We start from the raw sequence: 12,604 nt of genomic DNA, 5'->3' as shown, positions 1-12,604 counted from the left end.
TTGTCCGTTGACCTGCAGAAGGCCTTTGACACAGTTTCCTGGCCATACCTATTCCAGGTTCTAGACCGGTGGGGTTTTGGTCCACGATTCTTGAGCATCCTTAGGGCCCTGTACTCTGGCCCAAGTGCACAGGTCAGACTGCAGGGCTTTTACTCCGAGCCCCTTACTATAGAAAGAGGAACTAGACATGGTTGCCCTCTATCCCCCCTTCTGTTCGCCACAGCCATGGAATCCCTGGCTGTTGCGATTAGGAACCATCCCGACATTAAAGGGGTGATGTGTGGCAAACAGGAGCACAAATGTGCCCTTTTTGCGGATGATTTATTACTCTTCGTGACATCCCCTCTGATCTCCACTCCTAATATACTCTCTTTACTTGATAAATTTGGTGACATATCGGGTCTGCGAGTCAATGTATCCAAATCCTCCGCCCTGAACATTACGGTCCCACCCAATACCCTAAGTAGCCTACAAAACCACTTTCCATTTTCATGGAATGAGGTCTCTCTCCCTTATTTGGGAGTACACCTCATGGCAAGTATAGCCTCTCTCTATTCCTCCAACTACCCGGCCATACTCCGCAAATTGATATCGGACCTTTCCCTCTGGGATAATCACAACCTACCTTGGCTGGGCCGTATTAATGCGGTCAAAATGACTCTCCTCCCACGCATACTATACTTATTCAGATCCTTGCCCATCCCAATCCAAAAATCGCAAGTACAACCACTCCAGTCCAAAATCATAAAATTTATTTGGGGCCCGAAGGGAAGTCGCTGCGCTCAAAATATCCTTTTCAGGTCTAAATCACAAGGGGGCCTAGCACTTCCCAATATTTGGTGGTACTATCAAGCAGCCCAGTTAGCTCAAATCTCCGTCGTATACTCAAAAGGCCCGAAACCTGATTGGGTCACAATGGAAGGTCAAGCAGTCCCTCTCCACACAATTGACTTTTTGTTGTGGTCTCCTACTAAATCGAGACCGCCCATACTTGCCCCCACGTTGTCTCATTCTCTGGCCCTATGCGACCGACTTTATAAAAACTCCTCATTGATTTCCTCCCTCAAACCCCTCACACATATTTTTCATAACCCCGACTTTCCGCCAGGAATGAACATCTTAGTGTTTAGTTGGTGGCTGAATAAGGGATTACTCAGAATAGGGAACTATTTCTCCCCCACAGGTCCTCTCACTCTGGCTTTCTGCACTAGCAAGCTGGAAATGCCTCAGGCCGAACGTTTTCGCTTTATGCAAATACAACATTTCCTTCATTCCCTCTGGCCATATAAATCAATACCCCCCTCAATATCTAACTACGAGTCTTGGTGTGCGGGTGCAGTGGATCAGAGAGGGGGGATTTCCGTCATATATGCATCACTAGCGTCAGTAGCGTCCAAGCCTCCATATGCCTTATCCTGGGAAAAGGACTTGGACCTCTCGTGGGACAGTGACCAATGGTTCTCCTGCTTCCAGCGCTCTTTTAAAGGTATATTAAATGTTTCTCTCATGGAGGGTAGCATCAAGGTACTCATGAGGTGGTATAGGGTTCCTTCTCTTCTTGCAAAAATATACCCTGACGCTTCCCCACTGTGTTTTAGAGGATGTGGCCATGTAGGGACAATGTCTCATGTATGGTGGGCTTGCCCCCGCATACGGAGTCTATGGAACAAAATTTTCTCGGTAATACGTAAAATAACCTCTGTTCATATTCCCCAATCTCCAGAGATAGCTCTACTGAATATGAAAGTGGAAAAAGTAGATAAATATACACAGAAATTGATATTCTTCATCCTTCTGGGCGCCAAAATCACAATTGCCTCTTGTTGGAAAAAACGCAGGGTTTCTTTTGCAGCGGTGAAGCATAAAATATCCTGGATTATGGCGCAAGAGAAGATTGTTAGCATTATACAGGACAAAACACGTATTTTCGAACTAACCTGGGAACCTTGGGCTAATTTTCGCCATATCTCCTTATGCCCTGGTGTTAGTTTACCAGGGCAACAGGCTCCCTGAGTGACTCCACGGATACTCCTCCTCCCTTGTGATTTTCCCCTCATTTCCCTCCCCCCCTTATCCTGGTTCTCCTTCCCCCTTTCCTATACTCCCTCAGTTTCACGGTTTTAAAGTAGCTGTAAGAAGTTGGACCTTGTCTCTTACCTATTAATACTTACCGGGAGAGTTTAAATAATACCTTAAGAAACCCCGGGCTTCATGAGGCTAGGGCATTTCCATAATATGTAGCTCTCCTTCAGTTTGAAGATACGTAGCTAAGGTGGTTTGACCACTTGACAATAGAGACCAATGAAGTAGGGAATACATTGTTCCTACAATGGAACAAAATTATTTAACGCCTCTGGTGGGGGAGGCTGGGACTGAGATTGAGGGTTCAGGAGGGTGGGGCGGTCCCTCGCCCACAGTGAGTTCCCATTTGGGGTGGGTGACGGATAGCCTTGCCTGCTCCCTGAGCCCTTGAGTATATAAGATAGATCCTTCTATTACATACCAGTGTTCCTCTCCTCCCGGCTCCGCTATAACCCTGCCCCCTCTTGTCTTATGACCCTGCGGTAGTTTCTTCTTATTTCGTTCGAGCAAATGTGACCTGATATCCCAAGCTGCTTCGCTAGACTTGTTTTAAGGATTTTCATTAACGTGGCTTTATTCTAGTTCTCTCACTTATAAGCCCTGCATTAGGAGGCTAAGCCTCAGATTTACTTGTACTTCTAATTTCCCTTCTACCTTTATTCCATGTAATGTTTGATGCAAATTTTGTGTCTGATATATTTTTATTGTTAATAATAAAAAATTTATTGAAAGTAAAAATGTAAATTTGTAATCTAAAAACTAAAAACTATAAACTTCAAAGCAACAGTTGTGTAAATATAGTTTAAGTGTTTATAATTTTCTTTGGTCATCTTAGTGGTGCTCCTTCTCATGTATACTATGGTCAAACATTTGCGACCAAATAAAAACCTCAAGTTGGATAATTGATTACAAAACCAGGTTCATAAAAACATGCACATAGACATATAATCTCCATTGACAAATATTAGCATCCGGCAACACATTGGACAACTGTACACTTTTTTAACTTGTGATAACAGTTTGGGAAATTCCCTTATCTGTTTCATCATATTTGCACCCCTGTGCACAAAAACAGGTACATAAAGACATGTTTTGTGTGCAGAAACTTTAGTGGCCTACACAGAGCTCTGAACACAGCCCTCTTGAACATCTTTGGGATAAAAAGTGGAATGCTAATTGAGAGCCAGGTTTTTGCACATGATTGGATGATGAAAATCAATAAAAGTTCCACCAAATCCATTAAAGGGGTTGTAAAGGCAGAAGGTTTTTTTATCTTAATGCATTTAAGATAAAAAAAACATTCTGTGTGCAGCAGCCCCCTTCAGCCCCCCTAATACTTACCTGAGCCCATCTTTATCCAGCGATGTTGCAGGAGTGTCTAAGCTGCCCAGGACTCTCCCGCCTCATTGGCTGAGACAGCAGCATGGCGCGATTGGCTTCCGCTGCTGTCAATCGAAATCATTCAGCCAATCAGGAGAGAGAGGGGGTTGGGCCAGGTCACAGCTCCTTGTCTGAATGGACACAGGGAGCTGTGACTCGGTTCAGGTGCCCCCATAGACAGCTGTTTGCTGTGGGGGCACTCGACAGGAGGGGCCAGGAGCACAGAAGAGGGATGGGAGAAGAGGAGGATCTGGGCTGCTCTGTGTAAAGCCACTGCATAGAGCAGGTAAGCATAACATGTTTGTTGTTTTTAAAAAAAACTTTACAATCACTTTAAGCATTGGAGAACATGAACTAGAAAAGTTGTACATTAAAGCGGAGCTCTACCCACATCTTTGCTTTTTGTTTTTTAAATAAATAGTACTCTTGCATAATGCATATTAATCAAATATAATTAATGTCATTAGTGCTGCCTTTAGAAGATAATTATTGTAAAAAATACCTTTGATTACCATTGTGGATTCTTATCTTACTTGTAGGCAGGAGAAGCCCACAAGCAGATTCTTCTGGGATACAGAGCTGCTGTATTCCCAGCATGCACCGCCCGTTCCCGCGCATGTGCAGTAATAGCATGGAAACTATACAGGTTGCCATCACAACAGGCAACGTCGTCGAAAGTGTCCGCACCATTGCTATGGCAACCTAGCCCTCGGCGCTGCCCACTGACTCCTGGGAAATGATGACACGCATCTCCCGGGAACAGTAGCGAGCAGAGGAAAGTGACGTCAGGAGCCGCGATGAGGAAGGGGAAGATTAGAAGGGACCACATAGCAACAGGGATTAAAAGGTAAGTTAAAAAAAAAAAATCTCCAAATGTCATTTGTTATGTTATTTGCTGCACATTTATGTAACATTATTTTTTTGTGTGGAACTCCGCTTTAAGTGTGCCTATATTGATTGCAGAGTATTTCTTCATAGTTTTGTAGCGTTATGGGGTTTCTCATCTTGTAGAATATTATGCAAACCACATAAAAAAGAAAAAAACACTGAAATGGTTTAAATATTAGATTTATTCTCTAAAAAAATAAACACACAATAGTTAAACAGTCACTTTTTCCACCTCTTTTCTGCTGATGAATTAAGTATTTGCTGCTACTGGCTTTTATTCACCAAAGCTGATGATGACGACAATTGTTGTTATATTCCTGTGGAGAACTCTACAAGGGGGTGAAAATACACATAATACAACAAGCATAAAAGCAGAGTAAGATCTGTTAAGGCTATATCACATGAAGAGATGGAAGGAGATCTTTCATCCCAGTTACTGCAGGCCTTTCACAAGCTATCAGATGACCTAACAATGCGAGACTCCACAAAAACTGAATAGTTAACTTTTATGCCCCGTACACACGGTCGGATTTTCCGACGGAAAATGTGTGATAGGACCTTGTTGTCGGAAATTCCGACCGTGTGTAGGCTCCATCACACATTTTCCATCGGATTTTCCGACACACAAAGTTTGAGAGCAGGATATAAAATTTTCTGACAACAAAATCCATTGTCGGAAATTCCGATCGTGTGTACACAAAACCGACGGACAAAGTGCCACGCATGCTCAGAATAAATAAAGAGATGAAAGCTATTGGCCACTGCCCCGTTTATAGTCCCGACCTACGTGTTTTACGTCACCGCGTTTAGAACGATCGGATTTTCCGACAACTTTGTGTGACCGTGTGTATGCAAGACAGGTTTGAGCCAACATCCGTCGGAAAAAATCCTAGGATTTTGTTGTCGGAATGTCCGAACAAAGTCCGACCGTGTGTACAGGGCATTAATGTGCTTGAAATATGGGCTGGGACAATGGCCTATTATCTTCTTATGCACATATGTTTTTCAGTACCATCTTTCCATCTTTCCAGATGATGACAACGCAGTGCACCACACAGGAGCGCGGGCCATTGGGTGAGCTAACTTTAGAGGTACTTATTTTAGGTGATTGCAAAAGGAGTATCCTTTTGATTCCATGTTTTGATTCTATTTAAAATACTGGGGCTGATTTCCTAAAACTGGGGAGTGCAAAATCTGATGCAATTGTGCAATTGTGCATGGTAGCCAATCAGCTTCTAACGTCAGCTTGTTAAATTGAGCTTTGACAAAAAAACATGGAAGTTGATTGGCTACCATGCACAACTGCATCAGATTTTGTGCTCTTCAGTTTTAGTATATCAACCCCACTTTGTTTAGATCTGGAAACTTCACTTACAAAAAGATACTAATAAAATGAAATGATTCCAGAGATATGCAACAAAAAGTGCGTACGTTGTGAGGGATAAAACATGGCAGGAGAGACTGCAGGGACATAAAGTGTTACTAAACCCACAATAGTAAAATCAGTGTGTATATGCAGTAAAGCATGTTTGTTATACTCACTGTGGAACCTAAGGGGTTAATCCTGCACATTGTGTAAAATAGCTATTTGATCCTGTCTTCTCTGATCCCCCCCTTCTTCCACAGTCCCCAATCCATCTCCTGATAGCACAGATTTTTGGGGGAACTCTGCACATGCTCAGTATTTGTATTGCTAAAGAGGTTGTTTTTTTTTTTTTTTTTTTTGGGGGGGGGGGGGTGTGATCGACACAGCGCCAATCAGTACTGTCCAGACAGAGGGTCAGGAGTCATGTGCAGCCTCATGGGACAGTCAGAGGAAAATGAAAACTCCTCCCACAAGCTTTTACCAGTGCTCAGCTGGACACTGATAGAAGTCACAAGACTGCTATATACTGCTGATGAGAAATGGTATTTAGCAGTTTATATTTACCAAAATAATGTACTAAAATAATTGCATTTTCATGTTCTGTGTACTGTGGGAGACCAGATATAGTGAATGTAGGGTCCTGGGTTTAGTAACACTTTAACATGTCTGGGTTGGCCCCTTTGTCACTTTCTTCCATCAGTGTTTTAAGGTTCTGTGCTTCTATGTCACTCTTCAAAGGTCTCTTTTAGAAACAAAGGCTCTTGGCTTTTCCCATTGTTGTTGTAGCCTCTTTTTCACTGTCCTTTGGCTGATGCAGTTACTGGTGCACTTACCTATAGTATCCATTCCCTACACTTGGCATCTCACAGTGCTCCATACCAACACAATGCTTGTATCAATTTCCAGCAGATCTCTGTTTTTACTGTAAACCCAGCACAAACTGACTAGGATAGATTTCTGTTGGCTGATGATCGCTACACCTACCTGGCCAAAGGTAACTTTGCTGTCTCAGTAAGGAAAACACTAAATCGTCCTCTTACTTTCTTATTACTTAAAGGTATCTAAAGCCAAAAACAAAAAGGTAATTAATTGCAGCTGACCATTCCTTAGATGTGGTAGCTGCATCTGCTTTCTTATTCATTTTCAACAAGTACAACACCTCAAAAGACTGGTAAACTGCAATACATTGTACTTTTGTTTTAGGGCTTGGATACATTTTAGTACAGCATTGCAAACTACAGCAGCTGGACTTCTTCTTTTATCAACCCAGAGCACACAAAAAAAGGAAGATAAGTTAGTGTTAGAAATGGGTTAATGCACAATGACCATAACTTTTTACTTAATTAAATAAGCTTGCTTATTTCATGCAAAAGCAAGCAATGAAATAAAACAATATTCTCCTAATAAGCTAAAAGTGCACTGTTGCATTTATTCTACAGCACATTTAAGAAATATCCCCAGGGGCAAAGCTCAAAGTCTCGTTTTCATATGAAATTATTTCCATTTCTGAGATAATCCCTCAAAGAGGCATATGCATAATCCAATCAACCTTGTGTGCCATCTGGAGTATGTTAACTGAACTGCAGATTTTAAAAGAAAGTTACAGAGTTCTAGATCTACATTGCAAAATTTTTGGAACACTTTCAGATAGGAAGTGATGACACCTTAAGTTTTATACGAGTACAAAAACGTGCCTTAGCTTTAGACCTAAGCACTTCTCTTTTAAATATCAATTGTTCTGCTGTGAAAGTTTATTCTGAAGACAGAAGCTGTGAAGTCTTATGAAGTTTTTACTGTGGGGTGGTTTTAATACTTTCTCTATTTGGCATATATCACTTTATTTGTGTTATACAGCAATCTCTCTTAGAGATCATGATAGGATTCTGCTAAGATTTTTCTCATATTCAATTTATTTTATGGTATATTTTATAGCCTATAATGTCAGATACACTTTACTAGGGAAGTGGGAAATGTCTATCTACTGGTGAATAATGTTGGTAAAAGTTCTCTATTTCTCGCTCTCACTCTTTCCCTATATTGCCTTCAGAGTAAGATCTGGTGACTAGATTTCCCTGTGGATATTGAGGCATGTTTTTAAGTCATTGTCACTTGCCTAAGTTTAAAAGCTTTCAGTAATACGCTACATTAATGGGGAAATAGTAACATCTGTCATACCGTGAACATGGAAACAGAAGGCACTTTTTGCAGTAGTAGGTACAATGCATTTTAGAAAAATGTATTTTATGTTGGCTTAAAAGGAAACATGCAAAATAATAGTTTTTATTTAGTTTATTTAAAATGTGCTTTTCTACACTTATATATATTAAAGAAGAATTCTGAATTCTCAGAATTAGATCTCAAATGACAAAAATATGTGATAATTCACAGCGAGGTATACATTCTGTAAGGAGTGTCTGGTAGGTGAGCATAGCAGCTATAGAGTATGTTGTACAACCAAAATAATAATTATTATACAGGATTTATATAGCACCAACAGGTTATGCAGCACTTTACAATAAACAAGTGTGACAGTACAGTACAATAAAATACAAAGGGTTAAGAGGGCCCTGCTCATAAGAGCTTACAATCTAATATAATAAAGTTATTAGTATCACCACAGAGTGGTCCTGTGGATACTTCTAACATACTCTGTGCCATGTCCTATAATTTGAGACAAGAAAATTGAAATAGAAGGCTTGGACTTTTTAGGCATGACCACATGGGTAATTAATGCATAAAAAGTTTATTAAACATAGAAAATACATTAAAAATGTAAAACAAGGTTGAATAATCTATACTGTACATAACCATGGGAAATTAGCATGAAAAACTTGGAGCTGAAGGGCCACTTATTCTATAGTCAAGTTTAAATTCCAGAAATAAGCTATGTAACAGATAATGATGATAATAGTATCCTGGGCCCAGGATATTATTATCATCATTATCTGTTATATAGCTTATCTCTGGAATTTAAACTTGACTATGGAATGAGTGACCCTTAACCTCCAAGTTTTTCATGCTAATTTCCTATGGCAAAGGAACAGTACAGATTATTCAACCTTGTTTTACTGGCTTTCTCTAATACCAATATTTTTTAATGTATTTTCTATGTTTAACCTCGTGCCGCCCGCCCACTGTCATATGACGGCGGAGCGATGCGGCTCTTGTTCTGGGCCGCCGTCATATGACGGCGGCTGATTCACATAGGGCATGCGCGCGATCGCGGGAGCGCAGCCCTGCTCTGTCGGTGTCGCCGTGTCCCTGGGATACAGCGTGTCACCGACAGGGGTGAACAGCCATTTACCATGTGATCGGCCGCGATTACGTCACGGCCGATCACAAAGGGGTATTCCCCGCTTTAGACCGCGCATCACGTCAGTGTCGGTGTGTTCCCAGGAACACTGCTCATCACCAACAAGGGTAAACAGCCAATGGCTGGCGGCTATTTACCACGTGATCAGCTGTGATCCATTCACAGCCGATCACTAAATGTAAACATAGACCGGTTACTAGCTGTTACCGGCTCTTCTCTCCTCACACACCGTTACCAGTATGAGGAGAGAAAAGCCAGGAGCAGTGAGTGACCGATCTGTGTTTGTACTGTACTGCATCAACACAGCAAATAAAAGAGAACCTGTCACATCGCCCCCCCCATTACAGCTGTCACCTAACAGTCACCACATCAGTACTTATAAAAGTGCACCTGTCACCCATCAGTGCCCACAAAGTGCACCTGTCACCCAACAGTGCCCACAAAGTGCACCTGTCACCCAACAGTGCCCACAAAGTACACCTGTCACCCAACAGTGCCCACAAAGTGCACCTGTCACCCAACAGTGCCCACAAAGTGCACCTGTCACCTATCAGTTCCCACAAAGTGCACCTGTCACCCATCAGTGCCCACAAAGTGCACCTGTCACCCATCAGTGCCCACAAAGTGCACCTGTCACCTATCAGTGCCCAAAAAGTGCACCTGTCACCCATCAGTGCCCACAAAGTGCACCTGTCACCGACAGAGACTGCCGTCAGCAGTGCACCTGTCACCCATCACTGACCGTCATCAGTGACCGACATCAGTGACCGTCATCAGTGACCCATATCTGTCACCTATCAGTCCCATAAAGTGCACCAGTCACCATCAGAGACTGCCATCAGTGACCGCCACCCGTTACCTGACACCCACCAGTGACCGTCGGACGTCACCTGCTACCCACCAGTGACCGTCACCTGTCACCCATCAGTGACCGTCACACGTCATCGATCACCTGTCGCCCATCAGTAACCATAATTTGTCACCTGTTACACAGCCCATTAGAAAAAATGTCCAAAAGATTCTATACAAGTGAGGAGGCATTTCAGATCCTCTCCATGACTGATGAGAGCAGCGGGGAGTTCTCATCAGATTCAAATGCCAAATTCAGCATTTAAATCGATCGATAGTAGTGGATCGGCAAACGAATCAGAGGAAGAATGGATCCCTCCTAAAAGAGCACGGCGCTCTGGAAACCAGGCAGCCACCAGCAATATACTCCAGGATCAAATTCCCAGGCCCAGTACCAGCGCTGCTGCCAGCGATAGACCCCAAAACCAAAGGCCCAGTACCAGAGCTGCCGCCAGTGAAAGGCCACAAGAAATGCCCAGTACCAGCACTTCCGCAGCATCACGCCCAAATGCCAGGACAGGAAATCCAACTACCAGCACTGGAGTGCCATGTCCCCCAAGAGCCAGGGCCGCTACATATCTCCCAGATGGTCTTGCCAATCCAACATGGCTGCCTTCCGACTCAGGATCAGCAAGAATTCCCCCTTTCACTGCACAGCCAGGTGTGCAAGCCAATACCCAATTTTTTTATGAAATTGATTGTTTTAATTTATTTTTGCCCAACACTTTGCTGCAACTGATCGTGGACCAGACCAATTTATATGCCCAGCAGCATATTGCCAACAACCCCCAATCTTCATACGCCTGTCCATTCGAGTGGAAGGATTTGACTCTGGAGGAGTTCAAAATGTTTATGGGCCTCGCCATAAACATGGGGCTTACAAAAAAAAATGAAAGACATGCCTATTGGTCCACCCACCCCATTCACCACATGCCCATTTATTCTTCTGTAATGTCCAGGTCCCGATACGAGATGATAATGCGCTTTCTTCATTTCAGTGACAACACCCAGTGCCCTCCCTGCAATCATTCAAATTATGATGAATTATATAAAATTCACCTACTCATTAATTTTTTTTCCCCAACGATTTGCAGAACTCTATGTCCCCGATAAGCATATATGTGTAGATGAGTCCCTGGTACCCTTTTCAGGCCGGCTAGGAATAAAACAATACATTCCTAGCAAAAGGGCCAAATACGGAGTGAAATTTTATAAGCTTTGCGAGAGAGTCACGGGAAATCTGTATGCATTCCGCATATATGGAGGAAGAGATTCCCAGCTCCAGCCCCCTGAGTGCCCGGCCTACATGGGCACAACTGGTAAAATTGTATGGGACCTGGCCTACCCACTGCTGAAGAAAGGTTACCACATATACCTGGATAGCGTCTATACAAGCCTGTCCCTTTTCAAACACCTATACCTCGCACAAACCCTGGCCTGTGGAACCTCCAGAAAGAATAGGAAGGGCTTCCCACAAGCCATAGTAAATAAGAAATGGGGAGAAAGAGCAACTTTGAGATGCAACAAAGTGCTGGCCTTGAGGAAGTTCAGAGAAGACGAGGTCCCATTGTAAAGCCAAAATGTGTACAAGATTACAATCTGTACATGAGTGGATTATAATGACCAAATTCTTCAGCCCTATTTAGCAATAAAGAGGTCCCATTTCTGGTACAAGAAAGTAGCACTCTGTTTAATTCATTTGGCCATTTATAATGCCTACATAATTTACACCAAATTCACCGAAAGCCCTGCCCACTTCCTAAAATTAATTGAAGAAGTTGTCACGTCCCTCATCTACCATCAAAGACACCCCCCAGAAAACCTTCGCTCTGATGCTGTTAGCCGACTTCATGAACGCCACTTCCTGGACCACATTCCACCATCTGAAGCAGGCCGAAGACGCCAAAAAAGATATCGAGTATGCAGCAGTAAAGGATTTCAAAGAGATACCAGCTACCATTGTCCCCAGTGTCCCCTTGAACCCGGCCTTTGCATTGGTGAATGCTTCAGACTATATCACACATCCCTAAAATATTAGCCCATATTCTTAATCATTTCCCCATTTTCATCATCTGTGCTGACCATTTCCCATGCTTCCTCAAATAACCATGCCACTGCCTTCTACGTGAACTGACTCTGGCCTGTTTATTGACTATGCCTCTGCCAACCGTTTGGACTGCTTACATGTGAACTGACCCTGGCCTGTTTTGCCAACTACGCTTCTGCCCACTGTTTGGACTACTTACATGTGGACTGACCATGGCCTGTTTTACCAACTACGCTTCTGGCCACCACTTGGGCTGCTTGCACGTCATCTGACCCTGGCCTGTTTTATGGACTATGCTTTTGCCTACCGCTTGGACTGATCTGTTGCCCTGATACTGTAGGACACAGGAGTCTCACATGTGAGGGGCTCCAGAAATGTTTTTCCGGTTGGAGAAAACAATTTTTTTTTTGTTGTCTCCGGGTTTCGTAATTTCCGGATTAGGGTCTGGAGTCCGGAGGCTTCATAGAGATTTGGGTGGGTTGAAACCTCTACACCTGTGCCTCTGTGCACAGGTCTTACCTGATTGTGGCCCTCAGCCTGCTGCTGACTTACTGCTGCCATCCCCTGCCTGCAGCATAAACTGACCACACCTCTGCCTGCTACCTGGACTATGGAAATAATTAGCTGTAGCAAAAGGCAGCATGTTTACGAAGGGCTGGAGAGCGGTACAATAATGAGT

The sequence above is a fragment of the Aquarana catesbeiana genome, linkage group LG02 (assembly GCF_042186555.1).
Source record: "Aquarana catesbeiana isolate 2022-GZ linkage group LG02, ASM4218655v1, whole genome shotgun sequence".
Classification (NCBI taxonomy): Eukaryota; Metazoa; Chordata; class Amphibia; order Anura; family Ranidae; genus Aquarana; species Aquarana catesbeiana.
This window is presented reverse-complemented; position numbering follows the sequence as displayed.